Source organism: Oenanthe melanoleuca, chromosome 9, assembly GCF_029582105.1.
Source record: "Oenanthe melanoleuca isolate GR-GAL-2019-014 chromosome 9, OMel1.0, whole genome shotgun sequence".
NCBI lineage: Eukaryota > Metazoa > Chordata > Aves > Passeriformes > Muscicapidae > Oenanthe > Oenanthe melanoleuca.
In genome coordinates this window covers 3,427,853-3,455,121 of record NC_079343.1, presented here as the reverse complement: position 1 = coordinate 3,455,121, position 27,269 = coordinate 3,427,853, and the positions used below count along the sequence as shown (strand labels likewise).

The 27,269-nt window shown below is 44.2% G+C and overlaps 1 protein-coding gene across 1 annotated transcript in view; it reads right to left on the bottom strand.

The window, feature by feature from the left end:
* The window catches only part of HS6ST1 (heparan sulfate 6-O-sulfotransferase 1), a 168,466-nt gene that overhangs the window by 6,550 nt on the left and 134,647 nt on the right, over positions 1-27,269 (bottom strand). The window lies entirely within an intron of this gene.

Here is a 27,269-nt window from a genome sequence, read left to right as displayed (position 1 = left end):
CAGTCAACCTGGTATTAAATCAAACAAATTTCAGACACACTTTTGACATGAGACTAAATAGAGGGGAAAAGCAAGACAACCAGGAAGAGCACACGTAATGACATGAGGCATCCTTGCTGTTCTAAGTATAATGAACTCCCCAACAACACAAGCTGTCCCTAGAACTGAAAACATGACAGCTGCCTCTAACAGAGACCCTCTGTCTTCAGCCCATAAAGTTTTGGGATTGAAGAGGTGGCAATGAGGGAAATGGGCTTTTTCTTCCCTAAGCCAGCAGGACTGAGGAGTCTGTTTTTCCAGAAGGAGGAAACACCTCCTCTAGCTCCTAAAGCTGGCATGTGCTTGCAGGGCATGGGGCTGTGTGACCCTGTGCACACATGGAAGCACCTGGCCTTGGCAGGGAACACACACATGCAGCTGGAGGATTCATCTCTCCATCAGAAATTCACCTCCAGAATGCTGCTAGGGCTCATTGCCTTGCCAGCACTGCTCAGCAGCACTGAATGGAATGGCCACTGAGATGGCAGTGAACAGGTTTTTGAGAAAAAAAATAGTAAAAGTATTTTGTTTTAGCTAATTTTAACAGACCCATGTTTTCCCAGCACCTTTAGTACTATTCTTGCTAGTGGTAATTTAAATTTCTGCAGTAAGAGCAACTTAATTCTAAAATAATACATCAAAGCCATTGCCCAGGAAGTCTCATATTAAGTAATGTTTGCTTTCCTAATTCATTATAAACTTGCTGAAGGGCTGTTCCAAAGCAGTCAATTTTGGTTTTCCCAACAATGTCAACGGGTGTCAACTCCAGCTCCAATTCCTCTCCTGCTTTCTGCCTTCATAACTAGGGCTGGTACAGACATTTGTTATTTTTGGAAACTATTCCATCTCCCTTCAATAGCAGGAGTATCTTGCTGTCAGTAATGCTGTCCAGTACTGTCTGTGCACAAGGAGAGGGGGAAAAGGGGAGCAGACACTTTCCCTTCAGTCTTCATGTTTTTCCTTCCTTTACCTTTCAGCCTGCAGTGATCCCACTGCCCTGACTGAGAGACAGCCTTAATTTATAGAGACTGAGCTAAGAAACCTCCAATAGATGGGATAAAATACAGCAGTGGAAAGAAAATGAAAGCAGTGATGAATGCCAGATGTTCCATGACAGACACTGGTGCTAAACACTATCAGCAGTTTTTGACTTGTGAACTGCAGTGGACTTTTTATTTTCACCAATGTAATCCAAAGGTTGCATTTTTCACTGAGCAGGTCAAAGCCATTTATTATTTTGTGGCAACCAGAAGGTTGTTTCCCTTTTGTGTGTGAGGTATCCACAGACAAAGGAGGAGCTGATTCCTGTCCAAACGTGCCACCTACACAAGTATGGGCAGGGAAAAAAGGGAAGAATTATCTGCATTTGGCAGACAGGAGAGCCACAAATGTTAAATGATGTGCAGAAAGTCAAATAGAAGTGTCAGAGCTGGCATGAACCTGCCTCCTGCAAGCCTGAGTCCAGCTGATCATTCTCTGTTTAAACTTCAGGAGACTGTTAGTAAATCAGATTAATAAATATCATGCAGAGCTTGTGGAGTCCATTGAAACAGAAACATTGAATAGGAGATGGATTGGAAAAAGTTTAAGGAGCAAGTACTTCTTTCTTCACACCTGCACTGTAAGAGCCACTACCTTAATTGAGGTAATACCCTGGTAAATAATTTATCACAGGTGATCTTTCTCAAAGATTCATCTCAATGAATAGACAGCACAGGAAAGTTACAATTATTGAAATTGTACTGAATCCAATTTGCCTTTTTCAAGTCTGTCACACAGGAAAGTGCTTGAAGGAAAGAGCTTGCCTTCTAACACAGAAATTAGATTTATCTTTGGAAACTGGAGCCAGGCCCCTGGAAGTACTTAAGGAAGCTGCCCCAGTCATAAAATAAAATAAAATAAAATAAAATAAAATAAAATAAAATAAAATAAAATAAAATAAACCTAACAAACAAAACTGAACAGAGACTTTAAAGCAAAACAATAATTTTAACTCTTGAGATGCATCATTGACACAGTGAAAGTTATGCTCCCAAGTCTGTATTTAGCTTTCTAGAAAGGTGTTGGTTTCCAAGGAGCAGATTCCCTCAGCTCTCAGGCAAGTGAGCACTACACCTTCCAAGAGACTGAGACCTGAGGAGCCACAGAGGTGAGACACTTGGATATTAGAGGGATAACTGTGCAAATGTTCACCCAAGGCACTTAAGATACTGAAGTTTCTGTTCTTGTTCTTTAAGTTTAGAGAAAAATCAGGTAATTGTAAAGCATCATCCCTTAGCAGGCAGAAAGCTGGGGGGCTGTTCCAGCTGAGAACACAGGCAATGCCTTGTCAACAGTGGCTTGAAATTCATGAGGAACCACGTGACTAGTATATTTATTATTTTTTTTGTCATCAGAGATAAAATAAAGCCATAAACCCCATGCAGCTGTGAGTGCCCTTCATTCAGCATGGTGTCCCAGACAGCCACTCTACTTTAGTGCTCCTAAAGGCTCATTTTAGAATTGTGGTCTTCTCCCAGCCCAGATGGTTCCACTCAATGCTGCCTCATAAAAAGCCCAGGCAGCCCCAGTTTGGTCATGCAGTGTCACATCTCACTGGCCTGTCTGCACTTAACAACCTTGAGCAAGACAAATGGACTTTGGAATTAGTAAGATTTTTCTTCCCACTTATTTCCTTCCCCCATGAAGCTGAGCAGAGCAGCATCACTGCTCTTGGAGCCTCCTCCTGCACCCCCATGGGGCTGTGGTCCCCAAGGGCACAAAGACAAAGTCACACCTCTGCCTCTTCTTGCATTACTGCTCCTGGCAGCCCCAGCATGAAAATCCACCTGAAGCTCTCAGAGCTGCAACCTGGACCTGCATCCAAGGAAAGAATCCCTGGCATATTTCTAAAACAGAACAGAATGAAGGAATGGTTTTGATCAACAACTCTGTACCTGAGCTGCAGTTTCAGGAAGAAACAAAATCCAGTATTAGAAAGGAAGGCCAATCTTGTGGTCATAACACACAAATGCACTCAGGAAACTTCACTTTAAGTGCCCATTCTGTCAAAATTAGCCTGCTTGCCCCAGACAAATCCCTCTCACCCTGCCTCCTTTCCCCTGTGTGAAGGGCTGACAATGCCTCCTTTGTCTGTTTTGGAAACTCAAAACACAACATCTTTTGGAGCAGGAGCCCTCTCCTTGTGTGATTATGCAAAGCCCCTGCTCCAGCATGGATTGAGGTCAGAGGACAATGGTTAACTGCAGGCATATTTTCATGACACAGGCTCAGAGGCACCACTGCCCCACAGGATTCCCACCCAGACCCCTGCTCCCCATTCCCACACAGCAGCACAAAGCAGCCTTAGTCTTGCCAGCAGAGTTTTGGGGTTTTTAAAGCACAGGCATGCTGCAAATGCAGCCAGTGAGCAGTTCAGGGTTAAAAATAACCCTTTCTTGTGTGCCTGAAGCTGCCATTTAGCAATATTCTGTCTTAATTCCTGTCAGCAGGTTCCTCAGCTAATAAAGGGGAAATGAAACCCTCCTTCCTCTAAAAACTCAATTCCTTCTCTTTTGCTAATAACCAGTCAAGATAATTCTGATAAAGTGACTGATTCTAAATCTGATGCTATCATTTCTCTTCAGTTCATTTCCACTCTTTTCTACATGCCAGTGCATCCTTCTTACTGCTGCTGCTCTCTGAATTCTGCCAAGAACTGCTTATTTGACTGTACAATTCCCTATTCTTTCCTGTGCTGAAATGCTTCCTCCCACGTGGCCAAACTTTTTTTTTTTTTAAATTTTAAATTTTAAATTTTTACAGGTTACTTACTGAGCTTTCAAGCATTCCTTTTTGACTACTGTGGTGGCCTTCCATCAGATAAAGAACAAAATACAGCCCCTTGCAATCATAAATGCTTCATCTGCCTGCCAGGAGGGGGAAGGGGAAGGAAGCTGCATAGGTCAGCTCCAGCCACATAACCCCAATCTGTCAAAGCAACATTCCCCCAGGCTACAATTCTTCTACTGCTAAAAAAAAAAAATATATATTTAAAAAATTAAAAAATCATTCTATATCTTTGCTGAATTAACTGAGCAGGGGAGTCTGCCACATTGCAATAATGAGGAACACTGTGCTTTGTTTAAAGATGTAGCAATGTCAAATTTGTGGCTGATTTAAGGCATCCCTGTAAGTGAAGCCCATGCACTGTGCACTCCACAAATCCCTGGTGAGGATCCTTACTCCATTTATGCTGGCTCTCACTGTGAGTAGTTTCTCACTGAAACCACCACTGATTTTGCCTCCCAGCAGTAAAATGCACTCAGCATCCCCCCTGTGCTCACCTGAACCCTCACTGGGCTGGAACACTGAACATTGCCAGATCAGGGTTATCTCCACTGAAAATGAGCAGGGCATCCCTAAGGAGCAGGCCCAGCAAGGACTGACAGGTAAGTCATAAGTTTAGGTGAGTCAGGTGTCTTTGATGATGGGTAAGCTGAGAATGTGGCAGATGAAAGCTGATAAAGAATTTATATTGTCAGCAGAGAGTCATACTGGATGTTACCTACAAACAGCAGGTGTATGAAGAACAGTCTCCCCCTCCTGCACAGGGAATAACTTTCTGCTGTGAAGGGAAGCTCTGGATGCCTCTCCAGCCTCAGGAAAAGCTGCCTCCTGGATTATTTACCAAACCCATACTCACCACTTCTAAAGCCCAACCTTGCAAACACTCCACATATTTCCCTGTTTTCCTCTACAGTCAGATTTCCTGCATAACAAGCACATTCTCAGTTAGAGATTGGAATTTAATATATGTACAATGATTACTTCCTTTGGTAGCAAATAGCCCCTAATTTTCCTCAGTCTATTTCCTCTCATCTGTTGTTCATTTAAACCCTTCCTGCATTTCACACACAATAAACTCTTCAGTCCTTTAAAAGTCATAGAAACAGAAAGCAAACCCCAAACAAACAAACAAAACAAACCTATGTTTAAACAAAGATTGCAACACAAAACCCCCCAAAGCCAAGAAATAATAGCAAACCCAATCCTCCAGCTCTCAGGCTGGGTCAACACCTACAGCAGGGATTTTCTTTGCCAGCAAAGTGGCAGTGCTCAATTTGGGAACCAGGTTTGTTTTGCATAATTGTGTTTGTTTTGCCCGATGGTCTCTGCTCTTGGGACTTGGCTGTATCAGAGGAGAGGAGATTTGGAAATTTGTAACAACAGCCAACCCTCCCACAGGCTCTGCTCACCCTGGAGTCATCCATGGGACAATGCAGAGCCAGCCCTGAAGCAGTTCTGGGATCTGGAGGAGCAGTGATGCTGTGTGGCTGCAGCACAGTGTGAGGTGTCTCTGTTTAAAGCTGACCTACAAAGAAAGGGCAGGTCTGCAGAGCAGGAGCTGGAACTGTACTGTGTACATGTTCCTGGAACACAGATACTCCTCCTGGTGTGAAAAAAGCCCAGAATATATCCTCTTCCTCAATAACTTCCATGCAAAACCAGCACGACAGGCTGGAGTGGAGGCACAAAGGATGTAAGCCAGCCCCAAGGGCAGGGGGTGAGACCTGGTTTGTCACAAATGCAGCCCCTGTTGGGAGTGGCAGGATGACACAGGCTGCTCCATCCTGATTGATGTGCATGGTAATACAAGGCAGCTCTTTATGCCAGCAATCAAATGGAGCATCAGGGTAGCTACAGCTGGGATTATCTCCCTGAAACCACCAGAGATGGGCACTTTCAGGAGCACCATCCCCATTTATGTCCATAAATGAAATGAGGTGCACTTTCACCTCAGATCTCAGTGCTGTGCAGTGCTGGTACTCACTGTGTCACACACTCAGCCCCAGCTCAGATCTGGCAATCACTAACAGGTTTTACCCAGGAATCAAGTGGGGTCCTGTCACCCTCGTGTCTCACAACTTTTTTTACATCCAATTAGCAGAATAGAAACAGATAATGAGTTTTAACAACATCTCTGCTTTTCACAAAAATTGCACTGCTGTGTAAGCACCAGAATTTCCTGCTGAACTGTGTCTTTGCAAACAAGTTAATCTAAGAAAAGATCCATGGCACGCTATGAACCTCAGGAGTGAGCCGCCAGCTCATTTTTCAAAATGACAGATATGATGAAAATTGGACAAAGGCTTGGAAAAAAAACCATGGGGGTCAGGGTGAGGGGAGCAAATGGGGGTGGGGAAAAAGGCATTCCAGAGACCTCTGGAGCCTTGGGCTCCTCCAGGACCCATTAAAAGCTTATGTTACTTGCACCATTTATAAACAAGCTCCTTCTTTTTGCCATCGTAACTTCCCTCATACGAGGAGCTAAGGAAGTGTTGACTGCTGTCTTCTGCTGAAGGGAGGCACCAAAAGTGACAGCATGCTACAAATCAAACCCCTTTGACTGAGCACCTTTCTGGGTTTTGGGAGGCCTGCTGTGGCTCAGCAGAGCCCCCAGTGAACAGCACGTTGGAATGCTGGCAGATGGCAGAGGGAAGGCTCAGTGCCACGGGGAGACATCAGTGCTGGCAGGGAACAGATGGCAGAAAGGTGGACTGCAACCTGGCCTTATTCTTTGCATTCCTTTGCTTCTGCTATTGCCCCTGCTGTCAGCAAGGCAGGGATTTTCAGGAGGGAAAAACACAGCCATTCTGTAAGAAAAGTGTTCACTCCCATCACTTACTGCCTCTGTCACAGAGACTTCCAGTTGCATTGATTTTGGCATTACAAAACACAGAAAAGTCAGTAACACATTATACCCATATTTACTATAAAATATTTGCTAGAAGGATTCAATATCCTTTTTTTTTTAGTATCTTCCTCCATGTGGCCACATTAGAGCTAAGCAAGTAACAAATCAATCCCTGAAGAGTAATGACACATTTGCAATGAGACACTGTGTCAGAGATCAATGTCCACTGGACATGCAGCAGAGGATAGCAGTTTTCACCCCACCACCAGGTAAGTGGAAAGCATCTGGGGCCTCATTCCAGCTCCAGGGAATAAGTGCTGTCTCCTAACACACTCCAGTGCAGGCTGCCAAGTCAGGGAGTTTCTGCTGTGTCACTGGGATTCTACACAGAAACCTGTGCAGCTTCATGCTCTGTCCTGGGAAGAGAGAGAATGCCAGGGATTTAGCCTCCCCATGTGCCAAGATGGATGCAATGAATAAAACAAGTGAGTATTTTAATAAAGCATTATTTCTGCATCTGATGCCTGCACACTGCAGGACACAGAAGAAAGAATGACTGGGATATTGCCAAACAGAAAATAGAAAACCAGAAGCAAGCTGATGCAGAGCAAAGACAAAGCTGAAGTAACTGTGCAATATGAAAAATATTTATTTGGAGCAGCTGTAAATAAAGCAGATAGGCTAGAATTTGCATTTTCTTTGGAACTGCAAGTCATTCTCTTGTGAATGACAGGAGCTCCACTGGCTGTAAGATTCAAAAAAGATTCAAGGAGGATGTAACAGCATGATAGACAGGAAATATGGCTCCTTGAAGAAGATTAAGTTATAAAGAACCTCTAGAGGAAGAATAAGGGAGCAGGAGTTGGCAGAGGAACAGATATTGATTGCTTATGCAGGACAAGTGAATTCCTTGGCAAAGGAAGACAATATTTGTGTCAGGCAGCTGCAGCACAGCACCCCTGAGCTGCTCATTGATCAGACCTGTTCCAATCAAAAACTGATGGACAGCCACTTTTATTGATCTGAGCAGGAATACTCTGCAAAAAGAATCGAGATGCAGAGGGTTTCTGCCAGCACCAGGCAGGGGACTGCTCCTAATTCCATTCACCCAGCTCCTTCTTAAAATCAGAGCTGGGAGAGGTTCCCACACAGCTCCTTTTCTGGTGAATATTCATACTAGTGGCTCACAGAGAGACCAAACCTCCCTCTCCTCAATTTACTGACTCTGCCTTGCTCAGGAGTAGCAGATGCTGCTAAGCAGCAGAAGATAATCCTCAAGAAAGCAGAGCTACTAATCAGTCACTTTTACATTTAAGATCACTTGGAGTTGCCACTGTCTTATACTGTTTTCCTAATTAATTGCACTGGAATGCACTTAAGCAAGCCCCAGATGAAAGAATCATATGCAGAGATTGAAATAAATCCTGTCTGTGTTGCTGATGCCTTGGAAGTGGATGACTTGCTAAGCATTCAAAATCCATCTTTCCAAACTACAGATAGTGTGAGATGCTTTCAAAGGAACAGATTTAAGGATGAAAAGGAAAAAGCTCCCTTCATTTGCTCATAGAAGACAATTAAACAAAGGCAATTGTTCAACTAATTTAGTGTGAAGTTTGTGTATCTTAAGTTCCTTGTTCCTCACTTTCCTATCCCCAGAAATCACAGCTCAGGAGTGCCAATTTTCATTACAGCAAAACTTTATCATCACAGATTTTTTTAAATGGGCTTTAATGAAGGGTTGAAATCTTTTCCAAAGTTAATGATAAATAAAAATGACTGGGGCTGAATGTGTTACCAGTTGGTGCAATAAATCACTGTCTCTTCCTGCATGAGCCTCTTTCTCATGATCTAGAATATCATCAAAAAGCTTTGATTGATTTACAGCTTATAACCCAGCCATCATGGTCCATAATTCTACAATAAACCACCCCACTTAATGTGGCTGCTACAGATGTTCACAAGTTCATTCCCTGCCTTCCAGGAGGAGATACTGACACAGCAGCTGCAGACACCACGATTAGCTGGGCAAGAAAAATTTGTCTTGGGCACAAGGAAACATCCCATTTTCCCCTAACAATAGCCTGTCTTTAAAGCTGAAAGACATGCTGCCAACCTTGCTACATCCAGTTTCAATTATTAAACACCAAATATCTACATGCACACAGCCACCCCCCTGCCAGCTGGCAGCAGTAACAGGCTGCCTGGCTTCTCTCTGAAACACATAATTTCCTGGGAAATCAAGACATTACTAAGAGCTGCATGCAACAAACCCATCAGAGGGTGTGCAGTGAGCAGCAGCTGAGCTCAAGCCTAGCCAGCAGCAAGCTGCAGAGCATTCTGCATGTGCCACTGCCTCCAGCCAGCCCCAAGGAATCAGTTGCTGGGGTTTTGCCCTTAAAATCACCCCCAGGGCTGGGCTGGGCAGGAGGGGCTCAGCCCCATGGAGAGAGGGATGCTCATTATGCTCTCTGTAACCAGCACAGCCCTGCCCCACATCACCAGGGGCATCATTATTCATTTTTCACAAATTATTGATCTGATTCTCAGTTTGAACTGCTTTTGCTTGAGCCTGACAACAGTGCAGCATTAGCTGGCTGTAATTAACACTTTTGTTAAAGCTGCATCCTAAAGAAAAGGAGAACATGCAACATGCAAAGTACAAAGTGAGTGTTTTGTCCCTGCCAGCCTCAGCAGCCACTGCTCATTTAAAGCAGGCACACAGACATCCCCAACAGGAATTGTCAGAGTGATGGCCCAGCTCACAGAAACAATTTCTCTAAGTGAATCACCATGCTGAGGAAGCTAACAAAGGCTGCAAAATTCATTAACTGAGCAGTGCTGGAAAGGGCTGCTCCAAATCCATCACTGCTGTGTCCTGGCCAGCCAGCATCCTGTCTCTGACAGTGACCAGCCCCTGGCACTGCTCAGAGAGGAGCAGCAAGGCTGTTTCTAGGAACAGCAATCCTCTGGTTTCCCCTCAGCTGCACTCATGGGAAGCACAAATCAGCCTCGTGGTGTGGGGCTTCAGAGGGACATTTGAGTCTACAAACCTTCAGCAGGTTTTCTCAGGATTTCTCTGCTGGGTGATTCCTCAGACCTGTGCGTTGTGAGGCTGAGAGAGCTGTGAAACATCAAGTGGGTATTTCACAGAGACAGAACCCCTGCACTGGGAAGAAGAGATGTTTTACCCTGACAGACCTTGGGTTCTTCTAAGGGTGATCAATGGATTCACAGAATTCCTTGCCCTGTGGTTGGCAGGAGCACTTGTGACCACCAGAAAAGCAGCAACGTGCTGAATGTGATTTTAAAAACCTGATTTTTGATAAAGAGATCCTTGAAAGACTTAAAAATAAAAACACAGGCTAACATTATGGAATGTGGAGGACTGGAACACTGCAGTTAAGTTTCATTATGTGCTTGAAACCATATGCTGGCATCTCCCAAAGTGCTGCTTTCTACTTGGGAAAGCCTGGTGCCCAAAGAAAGCCACAGGGAGTGCCCAGTGGGATCATCCCTGCTGGATCATCATCAGGGATCATCATCAGGGGATGCCCTGATCCCTGAGCTCTGGCTGTGCCTGCTCCCACTAGATGGCACCGGGCTGCCATGAATGGCTCTGGCAGGATTTCCCATTTTCCTCCTGGGAATTGCCAGGAGGCAAGCCACAAGTCTCATTTAGCTGCCAGGAATTGGTGACTGGGGCTGTTTCCCTCTCCAGAGAGGGAGAGGAGCAGTGTGTGCAGCCACCTGGGTACCAGCTGCATCCTCTGCTGCAGTGAGCTGGCACAGGAGCATCCTCCTGGGAACCCTCTGCTCACACAGCCTCTGACAGCACCTGCCCCAGGTGCTGCTTTTGCATTTTTACATTTACATTTTCAGTGTCACAGCTATTCCCTGCTCACAGTGAACACTTGGGCTTTTTGCCTTGGGAGGTTGCAACTCTGCACCTACTGAGCCTTTTGCTTAAGTGTCTGCTTCAGGCTTGGCTGAGAAACACCACCTTTAAAAAAATCTGTCCCTCATAAGCTTAGGTTATGTGGGATTCTGGTGAATGCCAGGGAAAAAGCAGGCTTGGATTTTCTCAAGCTGCTCAAGGAAAATATGAGAGAAAGAATGATAACAATGATTAAGCACCTGCTGGATGTGTGTGATGTTTTGGTGAAAGCATCTTTACCAGGGTGTCACCTACCTTGAACCAAAGAAATTGAGTCAATCCTTAGTAGCACAACCTACTCTATAAAAGTGCAGTTTGATTCTTTAATAAAGGTCTTTTGCCTCTCTTCTGCATGAAGGATTTATTATTGCTACATCCTTTTCCCTGCTCTCTTAGCCTGGTAGCAACAAGGTTACATGGAAGAGTTTTGCTGGCATAGCTCCACTGTGAGAACTAAATAATAAAAGAACATTACCAGCCAAATAGCAATGCCAGCAAAAAAAAAAAAAAGTTGTGGGTAGCAATATCTATGTGGTTGTGGGTATGGCTTATTCTCTCTGGGGAAATGAGTTAAATTATGGAGCAGAGGATCCTTGCCAGTGTGAGTTCCTTCCCAAAAAGGGTTTATCAGCACAGCTCCACTGACATAACCACAGTCTGAGTGCAGGCATGTGCTTAGCCTCCCTGTAAAAACAATTATCACAGAGAGAAACTTTCTTGTGCTTGGTAAATTTTGAAGGAAGTGTGTGGCAATCCACATCCCTGGAGCATGCTGTGCTAAGTCTCTGCCCACTGGGATCTGCTGGGCTGGGGCCATTAGCTCTTTCAGAAACTCTGGCAAACTGCTGAGCTTGGAGAGGCTTTCAGACACCACCAACCTGGGGTGAATGAGAGCTGGGGATCTTGTTCTATGAGGCTCCATATCCTACAGCTTTGAGCCATTCAATCCCCTGCCTGTCTCTTCACATAATAATTTATCTTCTCTTTGAGTATTTTGCCAATGGAGCTGGAAGGTAGCAGGGCCATTGCAACCCTTTTCTTTCAATGCTCTGGGGGATCTCAGCTTGGTGTATTGCATTTTTTTTTCCATCCTAAAGACAGGATGTGTGCAAAAGCAAGAGATCTGGAAAGCTTTCAGCATCACAGAGCTGCCAGCACTGCTTCCTTTGTCTGCTCCATTTAACCTGGTGATGTTTTTTATTATCAGTTAGCTCAAACACTAGAAACACTCTCAGTCACCAGTGGGACACAAATATTGGGATTCAAACTTCCCCTGTTTGTCTTTCTGAAAGCTGGGCTGATGCTTGTGCATCCTGTTATTCCAGTCAGCCTAGAGACAGGTTAAAGAGCTGGCATGAAAGGGAATTTATCAGAGGTAAATTCCTCCCACTCCATGCTCAGCTTGGTGTACCTGTCACTGCATGTGTGTGCTCCTTGTGCCAGACACAACAGAGAGAGAAGCAGCCATGGAGAGGGACAGAAAGGGGGACTGCTAATGCAGAAAATTAATAGTGAAATAATGAATACAGTGAAGATTCACAATGTTCACTCTGGGAAGACAGGGTGTTCCTTCTGGAGAATTCTGCCAAGGGAGGAACAGCAGTGACAGATTTGAAAATGACTGGGGAAAAAAAAAAAGGAAAAAGAAATCCAATCACATCCTCTATAGTTAAAAATTAAAAAGACTACCAGATGCAATTACATTCATGATTAAAAGATCTAACAGAAGCATATTTAAATTCATTAACTTAGTCCACACTTTCCTACCCCAGGAGACCAGCTGCTCCTGGACTACAGGGCACCAAAATACAAACTACATCTTGCTTGTATTTGATCAAAACCTTTCCAAAGTTGCAATGATCTGGCTGTTAACATCTCTTAGGTGATAATTAGGCTCTTGGGGCAGCAGACATTGTTTGGGAAAGAAAATGCACAGTGGAAACATAAGTAATGGAGCTTTCTGCCAGTCGAGGCATCACTTATTCCACTGTATAAAAAAGACACCAAGGGGCAAAATGAGGCCATTTTCAAACAGAGCCTCATTCTGCCTGTGTGCAGCAGCAATCAGCAGATGCTTTACCTCTGTGTAAACTGTTTACTTTAGGTTTTGCTCATTTCTTGCAACAAATGTTTAAACCAAGAGATTTCAGCCCTTGCACGCTGTGGCTCACAAGCACAGCTCTCCTCTGGAGAACAGATGCTGCATGGTTTTTCCATCATTCCTTGATAGATGTTTAGTAGCAGGTACCAGCTGGGGCTGAGCAGGTACTTCTCCCAGCTCCTGTCCTCTCAAGTGCTGGTCCCTCTGCTCAGGGGATGCTCCAGGGCCTCTGGATGCATTTCCAGAGATGCTGTGAAGAGGCAGAACCTCCTCATGGGATGTTCTGTTATCAAACCATGCACAGGGATATTCTCTGTCTGTCCCAGGAGGACACTAAATTAACAGCAGAGGCACTGATTTACCTCCCCATTTCCCTCTGATGGGACAGGAAGAGGCTTAATTAAAGACAAAACTGGGAATTTCTGTTTATGGCATCATCTGACAGGTGTCTGTCCTTCCCAAGTCTCCCTCCAGGTGCTAGACCTGCTTTTGGTCTCCTCCACCCTGCAAAGCTCACCTCCTCTGCATAATGACCCTTCCTTCTCAAGAGATCCCTGACCTGCCTTGGAAAAAAAATTGAAACTCAAGGATGACTCAGGAATCAAAATCAGAGCTTCAGAATGTTCCCCTTTTGAGTGCTAGCCTGGGAGTATGCCACAGGTGAGAGCATGGAGGGGAGAGCTCCTGAGAAACCCCCTCCTCCAGGACTGATCACATCCCTCTGGTGAACAAGCACACAGGGACAGGATTAATCAAAGGAAGTGTAACTCTAACCAAAAGCAAAAAAACAGTGGGAAAAGATAGTGGAAATAATGGAAAAAAACTCAAACTCAATTTTAAATTCTAAATCTCTTTCTAGTAATTCAACTCCATTCATGTGCTTCTGGATGTGTTTCTATGTTCTAAGTCTCATATCTTTGTTCTGATCAGAGGAACTCCATTTTTTCTTTTTTTTTTTTTTATTATGCATAATTTTTTTTATTTATGCATCATACATATTACATTGTGTTTCAAATGCAAAGGAAAATTCTCCTTATTGCTGTATTTCTGGGAGAAGTCTTCATTCTGCTCCACAAGTCCAGAAAGTGTGTGCTCAAATCCATTACAACATGAGATCATTTCCCTGAATGGGAACCTGAGATTCAACCTGAGCTGAAGTTACTTACAGCAAAACTCCAACACATTTCATGCATAACCTGTGCTGTGCATGCAACCCTGAAATGTTACATGAAACCTTGAATGATGTTTTATTTTGTGAGGAATTCACATGAAATTGTGTTTTTCCCCTCTTTCTAGAGCACTCAGTCTCAGAGAAAATGGAGATTATTTCCACAGAAGAGCAAAATGCCATGAACACACACAACTTTCCAGATGAGGTTTCTGATGGCACTTACAGAAATTGGGTGCTAAAGTCCCATACCCAAGCATTGTGTCTTGATCTCATCATCAAGGAGTCTGCAAAGGTTGCTGTGAGCCTTGAGATAGGGAACTGAACATGATGGATGGCAGATTTATGAATCACATTCCCATTTTTTTTTAACCCAAAGAATCTTTTGCTACCCTTTCCCCTCACAGGAATGTTACTGATTATCCTTGACAACTGATAGCTCCATATAAGCTTTCATCTATCCCCAGTGAATACACTGGATTTTCTTTAACCACAAACTCTCTTCTGTCTAAGCCTTTAGGAGTGGCAAAATGTTCTGGGAGAAAAACTCAGAATGATCCAGACAGGATAGGGAGGACAAGGAAGGAAGACAAGAAAGGAAGAGCTTGAGATGAATTGTGATTACATTTGTTGTTTAAATTTGATTAGATTTGTTAGATTAAATTAGCAAAATTACTTAAGACATATCAGCCTTGAGTACATCATCAGGTCAACCTGGTGGTGAAACAAAGGGCTTCCCTTTTGAAGAGGGAAAATTAAAAACTTTTAATACTAAAAGGAGGGGATAGGTTAGGCTGCAAATTACAGGATTGGTTCTCTTTGGGGTGAATATTTGGGTGATGTTAGCTACATACATCATCATCCAAAAGCTTTATTTTTAAAACTGTATTTACTTTAATCTGACCTTTTCCTTTTCTTTCTGTGGGTAAGGTTTTCATGGGTCTTACTTAAAAGCTGCATTGACTCCAAAGAGAGGAACTGTGACAATGAATTTTTCAAATGATTCCCATGAACACAGGTGAATTACAAACACACCCAGCCTTGGTGCAGGCTGAAAGCTGAACACCTCAAAGGTCAATTTTCACTTTTAATTGTCACTTTTAATTTAACATGCCCATAACTCTGACAGAGAGCCACTGTCATTGCCAGTGTTTTTCTGGGCACCAGTGCTGACCTCTCTGTTCCTTCCTGTGCTTGGCCTCTTGCACTCAGCTCAAGCTGTTCCAGCCACCACTGGTTTGCTGAAATCTTTTTCCCTGGCTTCAGTCACAGCTATTCTGTCCATTCTTGTGCCAAGTTTTCATTCCATTAGGGCACAATCCAAAGCTCACTGAACTCAGAGGAAAGATCTGCATTCGCTCTTAGGGATTTTGGATCACACTTCACCTGCCTGCCTGCCAAGAGCTTTCCTTGAAGACAAAGCTAATGCTGTGTGAGTTCTCTTAGGAAAGAGTGACAGCTGCCAGGGGAGGAGGACACATGAGGAAACATGTGGGGAGAAGCTTGTGAGGAAAAGCAGCCTGCTGGTAACCCGTGCTGGGGAGCGGCAGTGACAAGAGCAGAGAAAAAGAAGAAAACCAGTAAAAACTGTGGAAGAGGGGCAGACAAAAATGATTTCACAATTACACATTATAACAATTGTTACAATTATGACACTTGATCTTGCCTTTCCAATCCAGATTCAAAGAAATCTTTTGAAAACCAGCTGGAGCTACTTTGCTTTCTGTATCCCCAGCAGCTCCCTTAGGCTATGTCTGCACCATCAGATCCAGGAGCTCTTATCCAGGTGGGATAAGCAGTTTGTTCAGAGGTGCCCCAGCCACCCTGTGCTGTGTTTTCAATGGGCTGGAGGAGAGCTTGGGCTGCTCCAGGCAGGAACCTTGTTAGCAGGACAAAGGGATCAGGGTATAAGGAACTGCCACAAAACACACATATCTCACCCCTTGGACAGAAGCAAACATACTTTGGAAGGACAATTTAAATAAAATAATTAAAAATTGTCAAGCCTTGTTTAGGGAGCCAAACACTGTTTTCTCCCTAGAGTTATTTGCCATTATCACAATGTCAACCTTTTGTGTCCAGTTTGCCACCTGGGACTCTGCTGATCTCATTGCCTTTGGCAGAAGCACTGTGGTCTCCCAGCTGTTCAGCAGCACCAAGAAACACAAACTTTTCCCTTGCTAAGGCACCAAGAAGATAAAAGGTAGAAAACAGCTTAGCAGAAACTTCTCTCAGCTCAGGCTGTGCTCTCCCATGGAAACACCAGCCTGTCAATCCATTCCTGTGGCATTTTCTGGCTGTGATTCCCACCTGTCCACATGTACATGCAAAGTGGATTTTACACTGTTTGTGGCTGGTGGTTTTGAAGGCGAAAAAATTTTATGAATTGCCAGAGTCATGCATGCAGAAAATTTGACTCAGGCCCCTGGAAAACCACTGGATTGGCTGAAAAATATCCACCACATTAAGCTGACCTCATTCTGCTTAACTCCAAGTAGTCTGGCAGGGGAGCCCAGGATCCTTCCAGCTTCAAGTCATTCACTCCAGTAGCTCCAGGAAAGCTGTGGGAAGAGTCCCCTGCCAAAGCTCCTTCCCTCCCAACAGTGATGCCTCTGTTCATCAGTGAGCAGTCTCGATTTCTGTTAGTTGTGGCCCAGTTCTGCTCTATTTTGGGACTTCTAAAAGCTGTTAAAAACTAATATCCTCTCACTCCCTCCTTCTAGAAACTCATTTATCACTCTGCCTCCAGCACATTACAGTTCTCTCTCAGCTGGCAATTTCTCTCCTATGGTATGAATTTGGGATGACCCTAAGGGGCTGTAAGCACATGGGTGCAGTGGACCAGACTACCCAGTGGCAAGGAAAAACTTAAGCAATTGCTAGGCAGGGGGGAATTGTGCTAATTAGAAAGAAAAGGAACATTAAATAGCTACAAACAAAAATGCAGAGATCCTCAATCAGAATCCCCCCACCCCAGCAGTAGCAGAGTTCCCTGTGGTCTCTGGCCCTTTGAAACAGAGCTATGAAAAGCACCAATTTAGTGATAAATTCGCTCTCAGAGTGTGCTCACTGCCATGCCTGCTGACTTGCAGATGTATCTCATGATAAGTGTTTTTAAAGATAAGCAAATGCTAACTGCAAGTAAGACATGGAACTAAGAATAGGCACCTGGAAAGGGAGTTAGTACAGAACAAAAGGAAGCGTTTCAAAACTATGCAGCTAATTAGACTAGGTTATTTCTACATGTCAGCTAAAAGGACTGAGCTGCTCCATAAACAGCTCAGCCAAAATACCTATTTACCTGTTATAATGGTTTTGAAATCAAAACCAGTGAGAGACTCCAAGTCAGAAACACAACTCAATAGGAAAAAAAGAGAAAAATAAAATACATGCAATAGTACAAAAGAAAAACCACTGACAGAGTCAGAATACAACCTGACACCTGCTAGTCAGGGTGGTGGCAGCAGTCCAGATGAAGTGGTTTTGTTGAAGCAGTGATCCTGCAGAAAGGTCTGGCAGCTCTTGTCCTCTGGAATCCAGTGGGTAAGGGCAGCTTTGTTGTTCCAAATCTCAGTTTTTATCTAGGTAGGAAATGTTTGGCTCCTCCCCCTGGCTGGAGCATCTCCCAATGGGATGATGGAATTTTATCAGTCATGCACTGGGACTCAATGGCCCATTAACAGGAGATATCTCCTGGAGGGAGGATGGGCTGTGGGAAAGATAAAGATCACTGCCCCACCTGGTTTTAACAGCTGGCCCATTAACAGAGGATATCGCCCACAGAGATAAGGATCACTGCCCCAGCTGGTTTCAGCAGATGGTGATAGAACACACACTTTTGGGCACATCTTTACATTGTAACCAGGACATGTGTGCATGAGCACAAGGAGGAGCTTGGAGAGCCTCTTCCAGGGCCACTGCTTTCTAAGGTAGGATTCCAGTGAATTAAATTGATCTCCCTCCAAATCTAACACGGGTTTTTTCTCAAGTCTTCATTCACTGATAACCCAGTGGCTCAAAATGTCATGGAGACAATTTTTCACTTTAATTTGGTATAAAACATTTATATGTCTGAAACTCAGTTGATCACCAACCTGCTCTGCCTCCAAGCACTACGGCATGCCCATGACTATAGGTAGAAAGGGCTGGAGGTCACTGCTGAATGCCTCTGAACCCAAATCTGCCTTCTGTCAGTAGTAACTGGCAGCAGTACAAAGGCTGGTTTAAGTTTACAAGCTGCCAGGGGTTCCTGAGGGCCAATAAAGCACCAGGGGATTAGTGGCAATGTGCAGAGACCCGCTCCAGGTCTCTGCCAGGATGCTCCCCTCTGCTGAGAGGGTAACTCAGGGATCCACTGCACTGCTGTAAATCCCATGAGAGTCCCAGTGAACAGCCTGGGACTGGTGTCTGCACCTAGAAGTGGGGGGAGGGTACAGGTACTGGACCATGGCGGGATGGAGAACACACTGACCACACCACAGACACCTCTGAGCCTCCCACCCCATTCACTGCTCACTGTCCTGCTTTCAGACAGTCAGTATTCCTCCTGCTCCTTATTCACATTCTCACACACAAAAAGCAAACAGACAAAGCCAAAATTTCCCTGCTTCTCCTCCTTTTTTTCCCAGATTCTCCTTGCAGCTCGCTAATATTGTTCTGTCTCAGGTGTGAGCACTCCCAGAAGCAGGTTTCCAGCAGCAAATTAGACAAGCTAAATTACTGGAAGTTTACCAAAGGAAAAGGAAATAAAGACCTCAAACACCTTCTAGACTTTTCTCTCCCTCAAATGAGTAGCTTGTTTATCCAAATAATAATAAAGCATGTAAGGATGTAATTAATGTCAAGCACAATTCTTTCCTGTTACTTTGAGGTACTAAAATCAAAACCAGAAATCCTGACCTTGAAACAACATACACACAAAAGAAAACTTTTATATGTATGATTTTCTAATTTAGGAATGTCCATTTACTCTCTGAGCTGCTCAGCAAATTGAGCCAGGAAATACATTAACTGAAAGCTAATTTAGGGCAAACCTACTTTACCTCATGTTTGAAACTGTTCCACAAGGTTATTTCTCTGCAGCAAGGCAGAACAGTTTGGAGAGGAGGATGAGTGTGACAAGGAGGAGAGAGAAGGGAGGAGATTTGCACTGTGGGTTTTTGGCTAAAATGGAAAGGAAGCTATTTCTGGTGAAGTGGACTCTCCCACACACATGGTTAATGGATAAATTGTGTAAGAAAAATATCTCCATCCCAAGGCAGACCCAATTATGTTCTGCATTAACTGAAACATATGGGAACATTTCAGTATAAACAAAACCTGCACTGTATGAGCTTTTTTCTATGAGCTTTCCAGTTCATTTAACCCTTGATATGGTGCACATTAAGCACAGCCTTAGATCACTGATGTAATGCTCTACTAAGTACTTTTTGGCTCAGATAATGCAGCAGTATCTCCCAGCCTTTGCACTGATAAACTGAGGGACTGCTTGGGGGTTTCAATCCCCTTCTTTGTGCCAGTTTTCCAGTTTTTGAAGGAGGTGGATGTTACAGTGGGCTTCCTGAGGTTGAACAAAAGGCAATTTTTTGAATAGAAAGATGGCAGCACCATAAAACCACCTATGAGAAAAATGTTATTCCCATCAGCTTGATCTCCCAAATGACGTGTCTGCTTCTCAAAATGCTGCCACTGTGTAATTCATAGATTTTCCTTCCCTTTCAGAACTGTGCCCTTTCACCTTCCTGTTGGGATTCCAGAAGCACTTTCTGCTGGTTACATGGGTGAGCACCAGGAGTTGTGGTGAATCAAGATGACTCAAGCCTGGCTGAAGCTCCTGCACCTCTGGGGCTCCAGAGCAGTGAGTCATTTGCTTGTCTTTTCATCTCCTGGCTCTCCTTGCCAAGACCTGCCCTGCTGAAATGATCAGCTGCCCCATCACCTTTTTCATCAGGTAAATGAGGAGATATCAAGATTTAGACAATTTTCTTATGTTAACCAGTCTACTGATACTTCAAGGCTAATGCTTACTATGGCAACTAGTTTGCTTTTCTCTCTGAGAGCTCACTGACATTGAATCAGTAAACTCTCAAATCATCCTGACTGCTAAACCAAGCAAACACCAGCAGCTTGGGTGCAGCTCTGATGAAAAGATCTGGGTTTATATTTTCATACAATGTGTGTGGCAGGAAAGAAGACTCACCAATCAAAGCAAAAAGGTCCTTCTGCCATGGAAAACAAGGGGAGATGAGATATCTCTTCAGTATCAAGTGACACACTGATTTTCATTTTCTGACCAAACCACTTTGAAACCAGGAACCTGTACATCTCACTGTCATTCACAGAAAGTAAAATCACAGAAGATTATCACAATTTTGATTTCTGAATTACAGGGGCCATTGGGTATCTATGACTTGGCTTTTTCTTGAACTCAGCATGTATTATTGAAATAATCTTATTTCAATTGAACAATTGTCAGCAGTGCTCAACCTAGTACAACCCAGAGAGTTTTCTACACTCTTCAGCCCATGTTTGTCCAGCTTCATCTGTCTTTAGTCTGTTAGTGTACTGCCAGCCTGCTGCTTTCTTCCCAGACTGCAGATCAATGGCACTTTAGACTTTGGGTTGAACCCAACAAATTGTGCTCTGTAAGCTTCTACAGGAGGCCTGGTTTCCAGTCTTTTTCTTTCACATAATTTCCCAAGGAATCCTCCCCTGTTTATTTTCTGCCTTCTCCAGCTCCGGGTGCCAGAGCTGAAGAGTGAGTGAATGCTGCACTCAGAGCTGCAGGGATGAAGTCACAGTTCCTGGATGGATATTTGTGGTGTACCTGTAATACCTCTCAAGAGGAGAACCAGGGCACCAGACCCCACTGATATCCCCTGGCCCCCTTCAGATGTTGTTAGGATAAGTGCCATGCTGCTGTTTGGGTATAAAAAGTGTTCATAAACTGATCCCATCTCAGCCAACAGATTGACCTTCTCAAAAAGAGTATAAATGAAGCAACCATAATGATGGAAACACTGACAGGGATATTCTGGACACATTTCACATTCTGCTATGCAGAGAAACAAGGACCTGAAATTGCTCAGGACTGAAAATGAGATGTTGCAGCATTTGGCTTCTGGATCAGGAATTCTAATCAGATGGAGGAGGGTAATGAACAAAACCTCATTATCATCTAGCAGCCCCTAATGTGTGTCAGGAACTGGATGAATACAGGACTTTGCTGACTAGCAGTGGCAGCTTCTATTTTAGCAAGAGCTATGTTTGCAAGAAGGTCTGGAAAAACGAGCCAAAATTCTGAAACCAAGGATTCCTTGGCTACAAAATTCTTGCAAGGTGGCAAGTGTGGGGCAGTGACTTTATTTTTGAAGTCACTTGCTTATAAACCAGACTAGAAAAAAACAGTGTGGGGAAGCAGTTAATGCTTAGTTGACTATGTAAATAATTTACTTGCCAGTCCAGAGGGCAAACACTCAAGAACAGCAGTTTCCCCAAAACCTATGGAGGGGCAGATGTGTCCACTGCCCATCCTGAGTGACTGGGAGGTGCAGCAGAGGAAACCTGGGGCACAGCTCCAGGTCAGGAACTGCAGCAGCCCCCAGGCCTTTGCCATGATCAGCTTTGATGATTTTAATTTGGCTGGCTGGGAGGAGGGAAGATCAGCATGCAGCTGTCCCCCAGGCTACAGTCTCATAAAGATAATTGCACTCTCACTTTTAGAGAGGGCTTTCACTCCATAAACAAATGTTCTTTTCAAAGCTCTGTGACACAAATGAGTGTGCCCATTCTCCCTCCAAGTGTGGACTGCACTGGCAGTGCTGTGACACAGACCAAGTCCCCTTTTTCCACCCCTCACTGTTTCACTGCCTGAGACGTTTTCACCCTTTTTTTCCTAAATGTGTTTTTCTCTTTGGCTATTTTTTCTTTCCTACATGAAGTGCAAGTCCACTAATATTGAAGAAGATGACAACTGTCAGACCCACGGTGTTCAAGACAACGAAAATGCTGATGAAATTATTTTCCTTGTCCCTGATCTCCACTGCTGTCAGCTGTGGTCCTTTTTACACAGTTTGAGTTCACTTTCCAGTGTGTCATCTTGGCCAAGGCAGGCTCAGAATCAAACCCAGGCACCTTAAATCCTTGTATGCTAGAGCAGACAGCTGCTATGGAGAAGGCTTGACAGACAGAATTCCCCAGCTCCCACAAACACCCTCTGCACAAGGGTTAAGAGAGGAAGGGACCAAGCATGTCACTGCTCTGCCACATTTGGCAGCAATGACAAACCAAGACAAAGAGAGTCAGGAAAGCTCCTGGGCAGATTGCAAAATTTGCAGCAGAGGATGGCAATCACAGAAATCACAGAGAGAGCGTGTGTGGCCTGCATAACTGTGCTGGAGCACTGGGATAGCCTTGGGAAGAGGAGCAGAACTTTTTCTAGGTATCAAAAATGTTTTAAGAGCCGTCTCACAAGCTTTTCTCTGTACCAGTTAGTTAAACTTTCCTTGATGACCTTCTCCACTCCCTCTGAAGCGTGGTGTAAATCACAGGCATAAAATCACACAGAGTTCTGCATGAGCAAGCATTTCCACAACAAGTACAACTCTCTCCCTAGGTAGCTGGGGATATTAAGAAGTTAAATCCTTCAAACCACTGTTGCGAACAGCAGCGCTTGTAACCCCAGACCAGAATAATCTTGGACTCTGATCTAGTCAAGCATCCTTGTCTAATAACTGCCTCAGGCTGTCAGGCTGAAAACCTGGGAAAATAAAGCAGCACCACAATACAGGAAAAATCTTACTCGTGTCGTTCCTGGCTAAGAGCCCAGCTCACCTGCTGCATTTCAGGCTAGAGGTGAGCGGAGAAAAGGATAATGCAACATAGTTCCTTGTGCAATGGAGAAGCAAAAGAGAGAAAGAGCTTTATTTAAAGAAACACTGCACTTATATAGGGTAGTTTGTGCAAAACAGAGTAGAAAAAACTCATTGGTCCAAGAAGGCAACACCTCTTTGAAAACATGCTTTCTGCAAAATATCACGAGACACTCACACAGCTCTCACCCACCCTGCAGGTGCATAATCACTGTTATAATTTCTTGTCCTTGAGCAGTCTAAGAAAACTAAGGCTTCAAGGCTGCTTTTTCCTGGTTCCCAGCAGCATCCAATGACACTCACCTTGAGCTGCTAGGTCAAACAGGCAGGTAAAAAGAGCTGGGGGTATGGGTAGCTAGGCCCTCAACAGAAATCAGAGTGCAGTTGTTTCTGAATAAAAACAATTCCTGCTCTCAGCACTTCTGTTTCAGTATGTCACACCTGCCCTGTGAGCTGTGCTCCCCTGCTCAGTGAGGTGGGCTTGGCTGGAGGTGGGAGTCCAGCTCTGCCTTGGGTCTCACATCTACACTTACAGCCTGCTTCTGAGAAAAATGTACAGGATTTTTTTTTCTAGAGTACACACAGGAAATCTCTGGATGGTGACATTTGGAAATGGGCTCAGGAAAGGCTGTTCTCTGCAGGTCTTGGAGCACACAGCCCTTCCTGGAAGCCAGCATGTTCCTGGAGAGAAGTGTAAGGTAAGCAAGAACCTCCAAAGCAGAATGATGCAACACATCAAATAGTCCCTGGAGAGTACAGGAAGACTTCAGAACAGCAGCTTGGAAACAAACAGTGAAAAATGAGGAATTTGGAGTAAATGAATAAATAAACTGAGGCCACACTCAAGGACAGAAAAGGATTCATGACAACTGGCCCTGCTTCCCGTTGGTGGTGAGCATGGTTCCCTGCTCACACTCTTCCTCTTTAAAACACACCATGAGCAGATGAAAACACAAACACCCTCTGAGAGCAGCTGCCAGGGGTGGGTAGGCTGTGTCTCAGTGTCAGACAGGGACTTGCTGAGTGGGAAACTGGGCAAGACCAGTCTCAGGGCACAGGGAGCCTGGGGAGTGAGACTGCAGGACCCCCCTCTGTGCTCCCATCCTGCTGCATCCTCATGCTGAGCCCAGGACAGCACAGAAAAACCAGAGCCTTTGAGGGTGATTTACCACCTGACAGGTGTAATATTCACAGACCTTCCTTTTGCTTTTCAGCAGTGGCAGCAGCTCAAGGAGACCCTTACAAACTGTTTTGTGTGCAGTGTCCTGAGAGCTGCACACCCGCTCCTGGGGGGCATCTGCAAGTGCCAGCAACAGTCCCAGGGTTAAGTCCCTTCCCTTCTCACTGACAACAATAGTCCAGAGCTCCCCAGGAAATTCTTTGTTCCATATCCTCTGCAATGAAGCCAAGGCATCCCACAGAGATAATCCAGCCACATGTAACTTGTCTGAGGGCCTGTGAATTAACATTTGCAGTGGCTGGGTAAGTAAAAACTTTCCTCTCAGCCATTTTTTGGCACTGCAACACTCACCAGAGCCTTGAGCATACCTACAGTAGCCACCATGGTGTGATGTTTATTATGGCCTTTTATTCTGTGCACACACTTTGGTAAAGATCCAGCATATGATTCCTCTACTCCTACCATGTTTTTCTGCTCTTCTATCAATTAGCTTTCTTATAAAAACATATCCCACCTCATTTTAGTGAAGAAACCCCAACATTCCTAACAGGTTTTTAGTCTCTACTGGGCATGAACAACCATTTCCCCAACAAAACCCAGGAACCTTCATACAGTTAATTTAATTTCTTGTGACACACTTGCAGTTTCTGTCATTCTGCCTCTGGCGCTGGCAGCCAGCCACAGTGGTGAGTCACTAAAAATTCCATTTCAAGGGTTAAATTTACATGTTTTACATAATGAGTACACACATTTTCCAGTTCCTACTAATTAAATTCATTGAGTCTTCTGTGACTCCACTGGCACTATGTAAATGAAGGCAACCTAACATTGTAGAGAGAGGCACAAGGCTGCTGGGTCCAACCCTCTGTCAGTCAGGCTCTGGAACACAGCCAAGCCTTTGCAGGGCTGTGGAGATGACCCAGACACAGCAGCATGCACTTCTGGGAAGTGGGGGAAGCATAAAGTTTGGAAAAATAATCACCTTTTCCAGCTCTGCCATAGACCAGGATGTGTCTGCACAAGCTGGGAAGCATCAGGACTTCACTTTTTGCCACTTGCTGGTTACATGTAAAAGTGCTCATTAAAATAAAATTTCTTACTGCAATTTCTGTTGCTTGCCTTCAGTGGAATTCTGTGCTTGGAAATTGTCAGAAAACACACGGTCCTGCCTCCCAGCATCTGCACATTTCTAAATTTCTCCTGCAAAACATCCTTTTTCCTAAGTGTCCTGGTTCTGGAGGAACAGGAGGCACTGAAAGGCATAAAAAGATAAAAAGGCTGCCCAGGAAAACCCAGCCTCCTCTGTTGGGAGCATCCCTCCTTGCAGACAATGGGTAGTGAAGACAAAATAAAAAATGTTCTTCTTAATTGGAGTTCCTGCACTCCAAATGTCCTCCTCCCCAACCTCCTCCCCAAAGGGCTTTCAAGTTTTATTTCTGTACCTCTGACACATGTATAATACTGACTGAGGAAATAATAATCTTACCTTTAAAGTGATGAAGCAGACAGGATCACAGAGAGATATCAAAGCCACCAAAAGACAAATCCGGATCAAATGGGAAAAAGAAAAGAAAAAGAGAGAGAAAATACACAGTTAGATTTGTATTTCACTATGAGCACACCAGCTAAGCAGGAGATTAAAAAAAAAGAGACATTTTAATTCAATTTAGTTTGCTTTCTCTGATAAGGTAGAAACAATGGGGCAAATGAAATAGGGTGACAAAAAGTGCCTTTGTCAGTGGATAAATATTTCAATGATTTATGCAAATGATCTCTCACCAGCATTCCTTCATGGCACTGACATGCCATCAAAGGAGTAACAGGAAGGTATTTTCTGCACTGTGGAATTCAACACAGACACACACCATTCCACCAGAAGTCCTGGGTGCAGAGAGAGGGAAAAGGAAGGGTGTGCATCAGTAGATCTGTCTGCACACACTCAGCAGCACTCAGCCCTTGGCAGAGCTCCAGCTCCCAGTGGTTCCAGTGCAGGGCACTGCACTTGTTATCCCAGAGCCCAAGGCAGAGCCCCTCTTCCCTCCATCACAGCCTAATTCCAGCATAAACTATGGAAAAGGCTTTGGAGACCTCTTAACACTAAAGCAAAAATCCATAAAACAACACAAGTTTGGTGCAATGAAGGCAGAGAAAAGGGAGGGGAAGGATTACTTGCAAGAAAAGAAGCAAAGACCTTCTAAAGCCAGAAAATCTGTGAATTTCCTGGGGAATTCATCAGACTGAAAGGTTTACAGTACTACTGAAGGAAGCAAGCAGGAAACAAGCTCAAGTCCTTTAACTGCCTCATCATCAGTGCTCCAACACTGTGCTAAAAGGTTTGACATGAATGTCTGTGAATAAAGGAAAAAACCCAAGCAAATGGGAAATTCTTTCTCACAACACCTGTGCCCTCCCCACAATGCCTGCATATAAATATAATTGATCTGGCACAGCACATTTGAATTATTTTTATTTTTTTTTTCCATTTTCAGCGATGATAGCAATTAGAATCTTTTCTGGGAAAGCAAAATCAAGCTGGCTTGAATATTAAAAAACTTCCAGTGTTTCTATTTTTTCTACTTGAGCTGCAATGCTTGACCCTAAGTAGGACACAACTAAAGAGTTGTTCCTCCAGAGAAATTAAGGTGTTGCATTAGGCTATAGGAGTGCTGGAAAGGATAATGCAACATAATTCCTTGTGCAATGGAGAAGTAAAAGAAAGTTTATTTAAAGAAACACTGCACTTATATAGGGTAGTTTGTGCAAAACAGAATAGAAAGGACTCATTGGTCCTAAAGGCAACACCTTTTTGAAAACATGCTTTATGCAAAATATCATGAGACACTCACACAGCTGTCACCCACCCTGCAGGTGTTTAATCATTGTTATAATTTCTTGTCCTTGTGCAGCCTGAGAAACCCAAGGATTCAAAGCTGCTTTTCCCTGGTTCCCAGCAACATCCAACAAAAAATGTAAGAAAAAAATATTACAGACAACTAGAGAAAACAGCTGTAAGTGTGCTGGGGTGGTGCAGCAATCGTGTGTGCCATGGTGGCTGCAGGCAGGCATGCACTCCCTGGTCACCCACACGTGTGGGAAGCAGCAGGGTTTCACAGATGATGCTCACTCTCACTCAGTGTGAGCCTGGGAGGAAAACCAGGGCCCTCTGCCAAAGTATTTCTGCCAGAGTATTCTTCCATCCACCTTTTTTTTCTGTTTATGAAAAAAGACAGGAGGAAATGAAATCTTGGATAAAGTCACTGTGCTGAAGGACCCAACAGGGCGGAGAGAACAGAGCTCCAAA